The sequence below is a fragment of the Peromyscus californicus genome, unplaced genomic scaffold, assembly GCF_007827085.1.
Source record: "Peromyscus californicus insignis strain IS unplaced genomic scaffold, ASM782708v3 Scaffold_18__1_contigs__length_77618521, whole genome shotgun sequence".
Taxonomy (NCBI): Eukaryota; Metazoa; Chordata; class Mammalia; order Rodentia; family Cricetidae; genus Peromyscus; species Peromyscus californicus.
In genome coordinates, this window is record NW_026294480.1 from 77,511,637 (window position 1) to 77,528,754 (window position 17,118).

Here is a 17,118-nt window from a genome sequence, read left to right on the forward strand (position 1 = left end):
CCTTGCTAGGCAGAAGTGTCTGCCAGGCATATGCAAACACGCCCGACCATGGGGGCGTGTTGTGAACCCTTCATCCCTGATCTTTCCTTTTTAAAAAGAAAAAAAAATGTGGTTGACTTGGTATGGGGGCAACGTTTCTCTCAAAGACTGCTTCCAGCTGAATAGTGGGCATTGGTTGGCTCTTGGGGGGGGGGGGGGGGATGAGAGGGTATCTTGTGAAGTCCTGGGATGATGGTGGGCAGGTCCTGGAATGACATTCTGCCATCCCCTCGTTCTGCAGTTGTCCATCCGTGCTGTGGCTGGGAACCTTCTGTTTGACAAGATACTGTTGACATAGAAAAAGCTTAGAGAGAAAGAATCATTATTATTTTATTTTGGAGTTGGCATTTGTCTGAGGTAGATCTGGCCTGCCCAGATAGAGACATGTGATATTTACCTGAGGTAGATCTGGCCTTAGTACTCTGCTTAATTTTTATTTGAGACAAACCTTATTAGAGGTAGTTTATTTAAGGCACCTGTTTCCCTTATTAGGTTAGCATTTAGGAAACACAGGTGATCAGTTGCTGAGTATTGAACAATGATAGATTATTGTATTACATTATTCCTTACCACCTAGATATTTTTGATGGTCCTTTTTGCCTCTGGCTCTGTGTGGCCCTGGTTGGGAAATGAAGGGGTGATACTTTATTCCTCTGGAATTGGTGACAAGGCAGAGGATCCTGGTGTCCTCTGGAGCTTGAGAGTGAGAGGCCCTGTTTGTTTCACTGTATATGAAGAGAGATTTTTCTGGGATGGAGGTGAGATAAAAGGTTTTAAACGAGACAGGTGGACCCAGTGAGGAAAACCCTCGAGTTTAGCAGCTGTGGGGGTAACCAGAATGACCTTGAAGGGTCCCTGCCACTTAGGGGAAAGGGGTGAGGGGTGCTGGCCTGGAGGGAAGAACCTGATCCCCAATGTGTATTGGAGGTGGACAATTATTGTCACATGGCTGAGGTAATGAACAGTCTGCATAGCTCCATAGAATAGACCTTAGGTGACATAAAAGAGGAGTTAACGGGCTATCTGGAATAGTTGGAGGTTTGGATAAAAGACCTGGTGTTAGAACTGGCCTTCCATACATTAGTTCAAATGGAGAGATTGAAAGAGGCTTTTTAGGGAGAGCCCTGAGCCTGAGGAGAGCTAGAGGCAATAATCTTACGCAGTCGAGATGAAGTTCCTGTGACATCTTAGTAAGAATAGTTTCTAAAGACCCGTTGGTACGCTCCACCTTTCCTGAGGATTGAGGGTGGTATGGGATATGGAAATTCCAGGGAATATTTAACGCCTTAGCTAGTGTCTGAGAAATCTGAGAAGTGAATTCTGGGCCATTGTCAGACTGGAGAGAAGCAGGAACTCCGAACCGAGGAATAATTTCTCGGAGAAGGAGGTCTGCAATTGTCTGAGCCCGCTTATTAGAAACCGGATATGCCTCCACCCAAATTGAAAATGAGTCCACCATCACGAGGAGATACTTAACTTTCCTGATGGTGGGCATATGGGTAAAATCGATCTGCCAGTCAGTCCCTGGCAGGGAACCTCTAGCCTGGTGGGTGGGGAAAGGCTGACTCCTGTATTTGGTATTGGGATCTGTTTTTTGGCAGATCTCACAAAAGGCAGTAATAGTTCTTAAGAACTGTAAGTCCTCAGAGGTGGGCTGCAAGTGAGCTTTTATGAATTGAGACAGAGCAAGATTATTAGGGTGAAAGAGCTGGTGTAGATAGGAAAGAATTTGTCTAGTGTCTGGAGTTCCCTGTGAGGGTGTAGGCTGTACTGTATGGATTCCCTGTGGTGGGTGAGGTGAGACTTGGCCCTGGAGGACCGCTGTTCTGGCTGCCTGGTCAGCCCAGTTGATGGAGCTATCGGTCTGATGAGACCGGCAGTGGATAATTCCTATAGTCCTGGGGAGGTGGGAAGCCTCCAGCATGGCCATTATTTGGCCTGAGTTAGATATGGATCCCCCTTTTGTTGTGAGAAGGCCACGCTCCTTCCAAATAGCAGCGTGGGACAGGAGGATATGAAAAGCATATTTGGAATCTGTGTAAACATTTAGAGATTGTCCCTGTGCCAATTGGAAGGCACGGGTGAGAGCTATCAGCTCAGCCTGTTGGTTAGCGGTGTGTGTGGGTAATGCCTGTGCCTCTATTATCTCAGTATCTGACACTATGGCATAACCCACTTTACGGGTCCCTTCATATAAGAAGGAGCTGCCATCTGTGTACCAGGTATAAGTAGCCTGAGGCAATGTGCCCTCCTGTATGTGTGAAGGGTGAGGTAACAGCTCTTCTAAGGTTTCAGTGCAGGAATGAGGAGAATAGTCAGCGTTAGGTTGAGGGAAGAGGCTTGAAATATTAAGAGGTGGACAAGTCCGGAAAGTAAGCGGGGCATCCTCTAGTAATGCCACCTGGAGAAAAAGAACTCGGGAAGGAGGTAAAGTTTGTAAGCCTTTATAAGTTAAAAGATGGGTCAGATTATGTTGAGAGAAAACAGTAATAGATGACCCAAAACTTAGCTTCTTTGATTCCCGAATAAGGAGCTCTGCAGCTGCTAAGGCACGGATGCAAGGTGCCCAGCCCTGACTGGTAAGGTCTAGCTTCTTTGACAGATAGGCTACAGGTGCAAAGGAGGGTCCCAGCTGATGCCCTAGAGTTCCCAGGGCAAATCCCTCTTTCTCTGCTACATAGAGGGAGAAGGGACGGATTAAGTCTGGGAGATGGAGCGCTGGAGCCTGAAGGAGAGCCTGCTGGAGTTTTTGGAAAGGTTTAGTGACAGGATGAAGGAGGGCCTCGTGTGGCGAGCCCTGAGCTGCCTCATATAAGGGGCGAGCAAGGAGAGAAAAAGATGGAACCCAGGATCGTAGAAAGCCAGCTATTCCTAGGAAAGACAGAATCTCCTGTTTAGTAGAAGGGACTGTGAGGGACTGGATTAGACGCTTCCTGTCTACAGTAATAGCCTTGTGAGTTGGAGTAAATAGGTGATCTGGAGAGTGGACAGCTGAACTTTAGAAGGAGATACCCTGTAACCCCGGCTGGATAAGAAATTTAGGAGAGCAGAGGTGTTAGTTTGGCTAACCTGTAAGGATGGGCTACAGAGTAAAATATCATCTACATACTGTATTAGTTTAGAGCCAGGGAGAGACAGAGAAAGCAGGTCAGAGGCCAGAGCCTGACCAAATAGGTGTAGACTGTCTCTGAATCCCTGTGGCAGAACAGTCCAGGTCAGCTGTGTGGACCAGTGAGTGTCAGGGTCAGTCCAGGTAAAAGCAAAGATATTTTGAGACTGAGGACTGAGAGGAATAGAAAAGAAGGTGTCTTTGAGATCTAGAACTGAGAAGTGAGAGGTTCCCGAAGGGATAGTGGATAGGAGAATATAAGGGTTAGGCACTACTGGATGGAGAGGGACCACTGCAGAGTTAATGAGCCGGAGGTCTTGAACCAGGTGGTAGGTTCCATTAGACTTTTTAACTGCAAGTATGGGAGTGTTAAAAGGTGAAGTGCTTAGGCGGAGCAGCTTTTTCCTGAGAAGGTCAGAAATGATAGGCTTAAGTCCTCTTAGGCTCTGGAGTGAGAGAGGATACTGAGCTTGGGTGATATATCTTGTAGGATCTTGTAGCTGGATAATAACAGGCTGATGGTGTCTAGCAATAGAAGGGTTCTGGGTATCCCAGACTTTTGGGTCTACCTGAGAGGCTGGTAGGGGAAAAGAATTGTTAGAGTCAGAAGAGTGAGTGGCTAAGAGGAGAAGTAAGGGAGCTGCTGGCGTGTGTGGGATAAGGCGAATGTGTGGAGCGAAAGAAATGGATGCTCCTACCTTAGCTGGAAGGTCCCTCCCCATTAAAGGTACAGGGCAGCTTGGCACCACTAAGAACGTGTGTGTGAGAGGGATGCCTCTGAAAATGCAATTGAGTGGTGGTGTCTGATGAGGTAGATAAGGCTGTCCCCCAACCCCGACCATAGGGAGACGAGCAGGAGAGGTGGGCCCCCAAAACTCTCTCAGGACAGAGTAGGTAGCTCCGGTGTCCAAAAGGAATGAGATGGGGTGCCCATTGACCTTTATAATTATCCTAGGTTCCCTGTGTGAGATGGGAGTGGCCGGGGTGGAAACCTGGCAGTGTCAGCCCTCGCTTTAGGCCATGCCTACAAAGTCAGCTGAAGGGTGGTCTTCATCTGGCGTTCCTATGTCACTTGGGACATTAGGACAGTCAGCTGACCAGTGACCCTTTTGGTAACATTTTGGACAAGGCTTTGTCGGTGCCCTTCGTGGGTTGGTGGTGCAAGCCCAGCCCAATGGTCTTCTCTCCCCCGCTTGAAACAGGGACCAGACGGCTTTCGGGGAGCTGCTCGGACAGTGCTTGCCAGCATCTGGCAGCTCCTTTTATGGGCTTTTTCATCTCTCCCATGGTACACTTTAAATGCTATTGCCAGCATATCTGCCTGTGGAATTAGAGGGCCGTTCTCCAAACATTTAAGTTTATCCCTAATGTCAGGGAAGTTCTGTGAGACAAAGTGGGTCATTAGCAGCTGCCTGCCCTCAGGGCTCTCTGGGTCTAAGCTAGTGAACTGAAGTAGAGCTTTGGTGAGCTGCTCTAAGAAATGAGACGGATTTTCATCCTTATCTTGAATTACCATTTTTAGTTTTTCATAGTTTACTGGTTTTAGGGCAGCCTTACGGAGACCTGTCAGGAGACAGGTAATAAACCTATCTCTGGCTAGACAGCCACCCTGGGTGTTATAGTCCCAGTGTGGTTCTCAGTCAGGAACCACCTCAGCTCCTGGAGGGTGTGAAAGGTTAGTTTGACGAATTTGTCTGCATGGGTCTTAGCCTGCTCCCATACCCGCCTGCGCTCCTCAGGAAGTAAATTATTAGAAAGTATCATGAATATATCATGAAAGGTGAGACTATAAGATTGAGCTATATATTGAAACTGTTTAATAAAGGCAGCCAATTAACTAACATTTTGGTGCTGAAACCGAGTGGGCACTTCCGGGCGCCCTGCACCTGGAAACCCATAAACCGGGGACTGCTTTACACAAACCGGTAACTCTGCTCCGTATGTTCGCCTGACCGCAAACAAATTCCATGCAACACCGCTTTCTCCGATTGGTGAGTCCTCCCATTTTTCGGCCACCGTAAATGGTTTCCTGAATCTGTGAGAATGACCCTTGATCGCCTGGTGCCTCACAAGTATTCTTGAGACCAGAGGAACCCCCGGCCATGGTCTTCATTGGCTACAGTAGGCCCCTAAGCCGGCCTAAGATTTCTAGCCATCTCCCACGTCTGCAGCCTGAGATATTTCTCACATTGGGACCACCGCCGTTGGGTGCGTCCTGGGGGCCACGTGAGGCCGACACGTTCATCCAACCTGATGAAGCGGCAGACGCTGTCCGGATTCCCAGGGAATCCTTTTCTCATGTGGTGGTCCCCGTTTCTGTGTTCTTTCCTTCTCCCTGGTCATGCCATTGTCTTTGCTCTACAGAAAAATGCCTGTCTCTTCTTCCCCTCGCCATGGTTCTCTGCCTCCTCAGGAATGTTGCTCCACCCTGCCTTCCACCTTGATATGTAAAAACCTCTTTTGTTCTCAGTGGTTCTCAGGAGAGCCACTAGGCCTCAAGGCAAGAGAATGATCTGAACTTCATTAGCACAAGAAACAAAGCTATGTGTCTCCAGTCAGCTTGTCTTCTAGGCTCAGTGGGGGAGTTAGTTGCCTTTCTAGGTTCAGCAGGTCTGGAAATATTTGGGCACACAAGAATTTCATAGCAGAAGACAGCTGAAATATTAAAAGCTGGATAACACCAAATATTCATAATAAATTGGTTGCCTTTTGATAGACCCTTGGCTGGTCAAAGTATAGCTTTAATACACAGCTGAATCTCTATAATATTTTCTTGTGGCTTGCCAAATTTCTGTTCTTGTTTAAAATATTGTAGCCATACAATATATTCTAGACTTCTGAGGGGAACCACAAGAAAGACTTTGGTTAAAGTTTCTGTGCTTAGAAAATAAGAAAGAAGGCAGGAGACTGGAGTAATAAAGAGAAGGAAAGGGAAAGAGAAATTTGTCTGAAGCAAAAATGTCTGAGGAATCAAAGGAACAGACTGAAGGTATATAGAGGGTTGTAGAAGGCCAGAGGGGATGTGAACTATGTTTATTGTGGTTTCTCATACCTGCAAACACTGAATTTGAAATTTGATCATATTAGTTTAATTCTGGTTGGTTTTCTTCATTTTAAAAATAGTTGATAATTCTTCACTGCAAAATGTTTATATTAAAAATAGAGATACATACGTGTGTGTATGTACACATGTATGTGACTTGGATTTAACTCTATATGTATGAATGTAAGCTAGCTTTAGCTCTATAGCTATGTGTATTTAACTTAGATCCAACTGTGCATATGTGTACATGTAATTATTGTTTAGAAAAACATGTTTTAAACAGCAACCATGTGACTTTCCTCCATCTTGGCTTGTGACCTCATCATGACACAGGCAGCCATGTGTCTGGCAACCATCTTTTACTAAGGGTAAGTACATTTATTTCTGTTCATTGTATCTCCTTTTAGACTAAGGAAGCAAAAGTCTTAAATATTTCAGATTGGTATTAACTGATAAAACTTTAAGGTTATAAAGAGGTATTCACATTAACAAAAGCTAACTTAGAGATTTACACCAAAGTACTTATGTCTTTGCCAAGTGTTCAACAGCAAGCTTTTAGAAAATTTAAATAGATAGCTGGCTGCATGTGTTTGATAAATAAGTTATTTGATAATAAGATATTAAAGCTGCACCTCAATACTTTTATACACAAGAATATACCTTGTTCTGGCAGCTAAACTTTGTAATTTAAGAATCACCCAGGTGATAATGTGGCAGGGCTAGAATTCTGAAGGGAGTCCAGTTAAATGGAGCAGGCTGAGATCTAGAAGGCAGGCTATGTATGCAATGCTAGCCTCTAGGCTCCCTTAGTCCCTGCCCATGGGCCAGGACCCAACTCATCCCTCTCTCCTATTTGTAGACAAAATTCTAAATGGTCTTATTAAATAAGAAATAAAGAACCAAATACAGAGTTAAAAGCCCAAGAGATCAGAGCACTAGAGAATAGCCTTTAGCTTACCACTCACTGCCGTCCTTCCCCTGAAAGAGAGAGACCTTCTCCTGTGTGACCTGTCTTTTTATTGCCTTTCTGTTCTGCCTTCTCATTGGCTCTAAACCCAACCACATGACTTCCTCATCACCACCTGTCTATACAGACCTCCAGGTCTGTATGGTGGTACTGGGATTAAAAGTTCAGGTCACCATGCTTGGCTGTGTCCTTGACCACACAGAGACTCTGCCTGCCATGTGATTGAATTAAGGATGTGTGCTACCACTGCCAGACTTCTGCTTAATGGCTATGACCTCTGATCTCCAGGCAACTTTATTTATTAACATACAAATAAAATCACATTTCAGCACAAATAAAATATCACCATATTTCCCCCTTCTGTTCTAATAAAAAGAAAAAAGGAAAAAAGTTATATATAATATAAGAAAAACCATATACAATAAGTACAATAACTATATACAATATATACAAGAACTAAATACCTAAACAATGTCTAGTCCATTTGTATTTGACAAACTCAGAGAAAATATTCCATTATCTATCCTATTTTGGTAAGTCCAAAATGTACCTGATTCACTTTCTATCCTAACTTATATTACTACCAGAGAACTGTCTTATAATGTCTTTCAAATTTATACACTTCACCTCTTTAGTGAGTTTTTTTTTTCTGAAATTCTTAACAAGGAAAACTATAACTATCTAATCTTTATAACTATAACTATCTAATCTTCAATTAACTATAACTATAACTATCTAAATCTTCAACTCCCTCAGAGACCCAAGAAGGAAATAATATTACCTAAAAAAACAGGAAGTGCAGGCAAGGAAATAATATTACCTAAAAAAACAGGAAGTGCAGGCAAGCAACTTCTAAAAAAATTGTGAGTTGACAGAAACAGCCAGCTGCTTGGACAGTCGCCCAAGGTTTCTCTGCAATATTGGGGCATCATCTTCAGTATCTGACAGATTTATTTGTGAAGTAGGATGTACGCAAGGCCTACATTTCAACCTCACATTCGGTGAGAGTAGTCCATGTCCCAGAAACACCTGAATTCCACTAGGGTACTGTCATGGATTCAGGATTTTAAATTCTGGACATTGTTGATGTTTTTGGAATTCAGCTGTCCATTCTTCTTGGCTTGTGTGTGGCTTCATCTCTTTTATTACATGCCAGTTTACCATTGAGAGGTTAGACTCTCTCAGCTTAGTTACTCTTTCAAGAATAACTGTTTCAGCTGTTGTTCTGATAGACCCCAGACCCAGGGTACTGCCTTCTTGGGTGGGCACCCCAAGAACCCAGACTCTGTTCCAGTTGATGCAAACAGCAAGAGGTTTATTGATGCGGCTGTACAGTCGGGCTCCTCTCCTCCCAAGAGCAAGAGTCCCACCCTACTGCAGCCACATAGGTACTTTTGAAGGAAAAAACCCACAAAAAGCCATGCAATTTCGTTCTGATTGGTTCATATCTAGGGGCTGATTTCATAAGATCATGGCCTAATCACAGGGTAGGTACAATCACGTCCATATGCACATTTTCCCAGAACCTCAAAAGGGCAGGCATCAGGGCGGGAGCGAAGGTTACACGAAGGTTACAGTGGTCTTTCCTGGAACACTTGCAATTATCCCAGTTACAGTTGAGCAACATCTCTTAACAGAAATCTCCATACATTGTGGTAAGGGTAGTTGAGTAATGGCTGAGTCAGTCTGCCCTTGGAACTAGCTTTTTAGTTCCTCATTCTCCTGGGGCTTGGGGGGTGTAAGCCTGAAGGGTTAGGGTCTTTCATTTCCAGTGCACATCAGAAGCCATCGGTCCACTGCCAGTTCAGCTGCCTTCAAAGAAAGGGGCACTGTACCTTTTCTGGATTGCAAAGGCCACCTCAGGGATGGTGCCATATTGTCCTGGCCTCAGAGGATGCATGTTGCTAAAGCCACAACCACACTTGTCTTGGCAAGAATCAATAGTCCTTTGTTTTGTGTCCTGTCTGTCCATTTTGTCCTGTTTGTCAGCAGTTGATTTGAAGATACTTTGTTGTCCAGTGGCTAACTTTTGCAACAATGAAAGTTAACACCATATGCAGTTTCTTCAATGCCCATATTCTCTCTGAAGTAGATTGGTGCTACCAGAAGCTGACATGAAAAAAAAGAAAAAATTCTAAGTTATTAAAACATTTTAAATGCCATATTCTGTGAATATCTGAAGGGTTTGAAGATGACTTGTCTATCTAAAATATATCTACTTGATCTTGAAAACATACCTAATATGACTACAAGTTCAATTGTAATTTCTTTTTTTTTTTTTTTTTTTTTTTTTTTTTTTGGTTTTTCGAGACAGGGTTTCTCTGTGTAGCTTTGCGCCTTTCCTGGAACTCACTTGGTAGTCCAGGCTGGCCTCGAACTCACAGAGATCCGCCTGGCTCTGCCTCCCGAGTGCTGGGATTAAAGGCGTGCGCCACCACTGCCCGGCTCAATTGTAATTTCTAACTACTAACTTTGATTTCTTTATATTCTAATAGTTGGTAATAATAACATTCAAGGATTAGCAAATTTCATTACATTGTTAAATAAACTATATAAGTACAATATCTTGAAAAAGATTAGAAATATACGTATAGCATTTTCTAACAATATCAATCTCAATATATATAATTTGTATACAATATACAAAAATCTAATCCAATGTAAAGTATTTAAAACTAGTAATTGTCTTTTAAAAGTAGATTCAATAATCTATCTTTTTATCTATATCATATCTATATCTTTTCTTTACTTTTCAGAGTAAATTCAATAATCTAACCTCTATTCTATAATATATATATTAAACAAGAACATTAAATCTAATCTCCTTTGCTTAGCCCTTTTCCTAACCATAACAACAACTTGTAACTGACCCTCCTAAACAATGAAAATTATTCCAGACCCAAAACCCATTAAAAGACCCAAAACCACCCACCCCACACCACCTCTTTGGGAATGTGGGCGTTGTGTTTTTAAAATTGCTTCCTGCTGGTTATGGGTGAAAGTATCTTTATTCTGAAAAGAAAAATTTTGGGTTAATTATCAAATTCTAGGAAAGGTAACTATATCCTTTGTTGTCCAGTCTGTGCATAATGCCAAAGTTATCTAAAGTCTTTATTCAAGTAGTCTGTGAAACTGGATCATCTCAGCTAGCCATCTCAAAATTGCTCTGAGCAGTTTGTATTCCAAAGCTGATCTGTAGATGATGTTTGTCAGCTTAGTGGTATTATTATTGTCCATGTGGAATTGTTGTTGTTATGGGGCCCCATCTTCTTCCTGGAGACTTCATATTTGATGTTAGGCCTGGTCATGATTTCCTGCAGAAAACTGATGGAGACTTGAACACAAAGACATGTATAGGCAGCTAACTGAAGCCTTTTTTCTAGAATTAGTTAGTACTCTATGTGTCCATTAATATCTTAACAAAGTTTAAAAATGTGTATATATATATATATATATATATATATATATTAATCATGTAAATTTTGATATAAAATTCATACTTTAAGAAAAGATTAAAGAATTAGGATAGAATCAAAGAATTGAGATTATTAGTAATAGAATAGTCCCTTAATTTTTGTTTGTTTTGTTTTCTCCTGTCCCATATCAGAAGATGGCTCTTTCTTCTGGCACAATACAGAGTTTGCATTTTCCTTTTAACAACATGCTTGGGTTTAAAGAAGGAGAGAGCCATTCTCCAACTCCAAAGTCAGCTTTAATTTTTAATTGAACTGGGACTACAAGAACACCATTTGTGTTAAATGTTTTTAGAGAAGAGCAGAAACAAACACTTAGGAAGACTTATGAAATTTTATAGATGATATACCAATAGGCCATTTTACTCTTTTTCTTGTGGCATTTTTTCTAGATGATTTGTCCTTTTTTTTCAGATGTCTCATTTGTTCAGTGTTCTTCAGATTCCTTAGCCTTCATTCTCCTAAAAGACAAAAACAAAAACCTTTTCCCAAGACTAATTTTTGGGAGCTTCCCTTGGGGCAAGTTATATCTGATTAAATGAAAAGGCATGTGTTAATGATATAAGTTAGTTTAAATTGGATGGTCATGCTGGTTGATGAACTATCACCTCTTCTAATTAAGAGGTCTTGTTCAAATTGAACCTTTATCAATTTTAATGGTATCAACAGCTTACCTTCTCCTGTAGAAACAAAAGCAAAACCTTGTCCCCAACATAACACATATCCTGGTTTCCATTCTGATGTCAGCATGTCCTTAAAGTAAATAGGCTGATTTAATTTGGTGTTTTTTTTCTATTATCTAATGTCTCTCTGCAGCTGTTGTTCCTTTCTCATTAGCATTGAGAAAAATTCAAAGAGCATTATGCGGTCTATTTCTGGGGGGTTTTGTTACCCCTTTCTGTTTATTTAGCATATCCTTTAGAGTTCTGTTTGATCTTTCTATAACTTCTTGGCCTGTAGGATTATGTGGTATACCTGTAACATGTTTTATATTGTAATAAGCAAAAAACTGTTTCATTTTAATAGAGACATATGCTGGAGCATTGTCAGTTTTAATTTGTTCAGGTATACCGATGATGGCCATAACTTCCAGCAAATGCATGATTACAGAATCACCTTTTTCAGAACTCAAAGCAGTTGTCTATTGAAATCCTGAATGATTTCAATGATATGGTGTACATATTTCAATTTTTCAAATTCTGCAAAGTGAAACACATCCATCTGCCAGATTTCATTTCTCTGAGTACCCTTTGGGTTGCATCCTGCTGGTAATAGAGTCTGATTGTAAAAGGAACAGGTAGGACATTTCCTTAGAATTTCCTTGGCTTGTTGCCAGGTTATGGAAAAATCCTTTTTAAACCTTTACTATTGACATGATGTTTTTTGTGAAATTCTGAGGCCTCCAGCATGTTTCTTATCAATAATTTATCAATCTCATCATTACCTTTTGCTAGAGGCCCTGGCAGACCCGTATGGGATCAGATGTGAGTTATATATAAATGATGCTTCCTATTCCTGATTATATCTTGTAATTGAATAAATAGTGAAGTCAATTCTGACTCATCAGGGATGAATTCTGCAGTCTCAATATGTAATACCACTCTTTCAGCATACTGAGAGTCAGTAACTATGTTGAGAGATTCTGAAAAATCCATTAATACCAACAGAATAGCATACAATTCCAATTTTTTAACTGACTTATAAGAACTTTAAACCACTTTACTTAAATTTTCTGATTTTTAACCTGCCTTTCCTTGTTTGTTTGATTCTGTATAAAATGTATGAGCTCCAGATATGGGTGTTTCCCATACAATTCGAGGCAAAATCCAATCAGCTCTCTTTTTAAGTTCAATTCTATTGCTTTGGGGATAGTTGCTGTTAATCTCTCCCAAAAAATTACTGCAAGCTCTTTGCCAAGGTTCACTTTCTGCCCATAATTTTACAATGTTCTCCTTAGTTAAAGGTATAGACAATTTCTGCAGGGTCTATTCCTGCTAATTGATGAAGTCTCAATTTTCCTTTCAAAATCAAGTCAGAGATCTTTTCCACATAAATTTTTAATTTTTCACTCTGTTTATTTGGTAAAAAATATCCATTCCAATATGATATCTTCCCTCTGGATTAAAATTCCTATAGGAGAATACCTAGGGTGTAAAACAACCAAAATGCAATCCAGCTTTGGATCGACATGATCCACATGTACTTTCTTTTCTACCAAGACCAATTTTTTCTCAGCTTCAGGTGATAATTCTCTTGGACTATTTAAGTCCTTGTCACCTTCTAAGGTTTTGAACAGATTACTCAGTTCATCATTTTTTTACTCTAACAATAGTTTGTAGATGAGAAATGTCTCCAAATAATCTTTGAAAGTCATTAATAGTCCATAATTGATCTCTCCTAATTTGCACCTTTTGGAGTCTAATTTTTGTAGACCTATTTTATATCCTAAATAATTGATAGAATCTCCTCTTTGTATCTTTTCAGGAGCAATTTGTAATCCCCAGCAAGGCAAAATTTTCCTTACTTCTTCAAATATTCTTTCTAAAGTATCTGCTTTTGAGTCAGCTAGTAAAATATCATCCATACAATGATAAATTATAGATTTAGGAATTTTTTTTTTTTGGTTTTTCGAGACAGGGTTTCTCTGTGTATCTTTGGAGCCTGTCCTGGAACTCACTCTGTAGCCCAGGCTAGCCTCAAACTCACAGAGGTCCTCCTGCCTCTGCCTCCCAAGTGCTGGGATTAAAGGCGTGTGCCACCACTGCCCAGCAAAATTTTTCATATATCACTTCCAATGGCTGTTGTACAAAATATTGGCACAGGGTTGGGCTATTCAACACTCCCTGTGGGAGGACCCTCCATCAATATCTCTTAACCATTTGAGAATTATTATATATAATATAATTATTATATTTGCCTTGAAGGCAAATCTTTCTCTGTCTTTTTCTTGTAAGGGTATTGAAAAGAAACAGTCTTTTAAATCGATAACTATAAGAGGCAATCCTTTAGGTAACAGAGTAGGCAAAGGAATTCCTGGCTGTAGAGAGCCCATTGGCTGAATTACTTTGTTAATTGCTCTGAGGTCTGTTACCATTCTCCATTTACCAGATTTCTTTTTTAATAACAAATACAGAAGAATTCCAAGAGCTGGTTGATTCTTCAATGTGCTGAGCATTTAACTGCTCTTGTACCAGCTCTTCTAAAGCCTAGAGTTTCTCTGTTGTTAAAGGCCATTGCTGAATCCATACAGACTTGTCTGTTAACTATTTTAAAGGTAGAGCTGTTGTTGTTTTTGGAAGATCATCAGTTGTTGTGCCCATTTTACCCTGGGATCTTTCACTTGTCACTCTTTGCTTTCCCAGGAGACAGCCTCAACAGCTTGGTACAAACTTGTTTTGTTTTTATCCACAGAATGGCTATTTTTGTTTTGGAATCTTTACTGAACCCATATTTGATACTAGAAGTGCTTCAATTCAAAAATCATTGTATTTAAGACTACATATTGTAGACTGTTAGAGAACACAGGTACATAGTCAGTCATCTTATAAATAGTGAGGTTCTTTAATTGTAGTCATGCTAAGTACTGATGTAAATAATTACAGGGATAAGCTTTACATAGTCCCTTGTATATGTTTTCAAGGTTGAGCTTAAAACAAGCAACTAGAAATAAAGTTTTTCTATTCATATATACCTGGACAGTCCTCAAATACTTCAGATATCTGCAGAATATGACATTTAAAACATTGATTAAAAAGTTTATTATATCAGACATACTCCCAGATCCTAGCAGTGACCCAAGGTCTCCAAAGAAGATTATAAGTCACTATGATGTCTCCACTTGGTTGTGGTAATGCTGACCACAGGGCAAGATGCCCCAATGCAACACCTGCCACCAGGACCTGGCCCAGACTGTGAACAAGTAGCATGACACTGGGAATTGATTGCACACTTTTTGCCTAGTCAAAGTAAAGCCAGTCTTCCCCATGTCCCTCTTCTACAGGAAAAACTCTCCCCTTTAGGCCTAGCAGGTGAAGATTGATGCTGTTCTGATACCTCTGCCTCCAATGCAATGGAGACTTGGGTATGGCTAACTGGGTATGGACTGGTCCCTGTCATTTTTCTATAGATTCAGAAGCTGCTTGGTCTGCACTCAGTTATAATTTATCCTCAGATCTCTGATAGTACTGATGGCTAGGCTCATTATAACTTTGTCAGCTTGGCAGCATCAGACAACCAGATCCTTCAGCAAGTCTATAGCTAGCTTGTTACCTCATTTTTAAGAAAATGTTCTAAAATATGAAAATTTTAAATAAGCCATAAAACTTTAAATATGGGTCTGAAAAAAGGTCTGAGGATATGAAAGCTTATAAGCTTTGAGGATCTCAGGAAATGATTTAAGATATAAGTGCAAGTTTTGAAGATATAAATAAATGATTTAGATTATGAAAATGTTTTGGATTGCTTTTCCTTCTATGATATAAAAGTTCAGACCTTAACATTTAATAGAGTTCTGATAAGCTGGTAGAACAGTCACTACTTACTGTTCAGTCACAAGCTCAACATTTTAGATTTATTTTGGTTGTCTCTAAATATAAATTTAAAACTGCTTCTCAACAGGCCAAAGAAATCTCTGTCCAATCTATACCTGGATCTCTGGACAGAAAGAAAATGCACATGCTTTTGATCCAAATCTATAGTTTTTGCTAGGATTCATAAAGGATATGAGTCCACGTCTGTTGTTTTACAGATACCCATTTGTCTATGTTTTACAGATACCTGCTTTGTCTGTGATATGGATTTCAGAACAGATTGGTTATACTAATATATTTAAAACTTTAATGTAATTTTGAAAGATAAGAATTCATATAGGCCTAGAGGATTAAAAGAGTCATAAAACTTGGATCCACTTCACAGAGGTCAAAAGGAATCCAGATAATTATAGCTTAAATTTTCCCCACCTGTCTATTCCTAAGGATGATATTTTTCTTTTTCCTGTTCTTGGTACTCTTGCCCTTTCAAATTACTAAAACAATGGGCCTAAAATTTCCAAATAAGTGCATAAATTTTAACTTCTGTTCCTAGTTTCAACTTGTCTCAATTGGTTCCCACTTGGCTGGCAGACACATCCAAGCTTCGGTTGCTGAGTACAACCTGCTCCAAATGACTACAAGCTCTGGACTTGCTAAAAGCTGATGTGGACCAGTTCAGCCAATGTGATTGTTCCCTGACTCTATAGCTGGGACAAATAGCCACATGCTTCTGACAAATGCCCCATTGTCTAGCCTTTCAGTCTTTGACTAGGCTTTCAGCCTTTGACCTGGCTTTCAGCCTTTTTTGTCCCTGACTACAATGCACCAGTGTTAGCTTGAAGTAGTTCCAGAAGACAATACATTGTCCTATGCTCCCTACCCCAAATAGGTTGAAATGATGGGTCAAAAAGAAACTCCCTGGCATAAGGGACAAAATGGCTAACTATATGTCCATTGACATACCAGGAAAATAAGTTCAGAGTTGTCAGTTGATGAATTTATTAACTAGAATGGTTCTGCAATAAGATAAGACCCTTGATCTTCTTTCTCCAGAACCAAAGAGGTATTATATGGCCTTTAGAAATTATTATTTTGGCCGGGCAGTGGTGGCACATGCTTTTAATCCCAGCACTCAGGAGGCAGAGGCAGGCAGATCTCTGTGAGTTTGAGGCCAGCCTGGACTACAGAGTGAGTTCCAGGAAAGGTGCAAAGCTACACAGAGAAACCCTGTCTCAAAAAACCAAAAAGAAATTATTTCTATATAAATCATTCAGGATTATAAACTGGCTGTACTCAAAGATCAGAGCTGCTGGGCCTTAAGAATGGCAATAGATATGGATGTCACTGCCCTAGAAAAATCTGTTAGCTAATGGTTCTTAGGTCCCAATACCCTTAAACCCCTGGACAGATAGGAATCATGTTTGAGTCCTGTCATTGGTACTTGTGAAGGGAGGGAATGTGAGGGACCCCAAACAGCTTGACCACACAGCTGCCATGGCAGGCTTTGGGGCCCAGACATAGCTGCTGTGGCAGGCTTACTGACAGGCAACACCTGGATCCGGGAAAAGTCATAAGCTGACACCACCCAAGGGTCCACCAAGGGATGGGCCAGCATCTAAGGGGAAGTACCTGACATCCCAAACTTTCCAACACAAACATTAGATAAGATTAGATAAGATCACCAGATTTCCCTGAGCCTAGCACAAACCTATTTTCCTTTTATAGATACCCATAGACAAATGTCAGCTAATCAGGAACCAAGAAATCACCTCACCCCAAACTTTGCTATTATAAAAACCCTACCCTGTGTGGGCTTGGGGCCCTCTTCTCTCACAGCTGTATTGGACAGACAGAGAGACCAAGTTCCAAGCTTGAAATAAAGGCTCTTTGCTTTTACTTACGGGATTCAGTCTCTGTGGTGGTCTTTTGGGGTCCCTGTGATCTGGGCATAACACTCA

The 17,118-nt window shown here is 40.7% G+C and overlaps 1 pseudogene; it reads left to right on the top strand.

Annotated features, from left to right (window-relative positions):
* LOC128113195 (integrin alpha-5-like) overlaps positions 1 to 17,118 on the top strand; it is a 50,382-nt pseudogene that overhangs the window by 3,845 nt on the left and 29,419 nt on the right.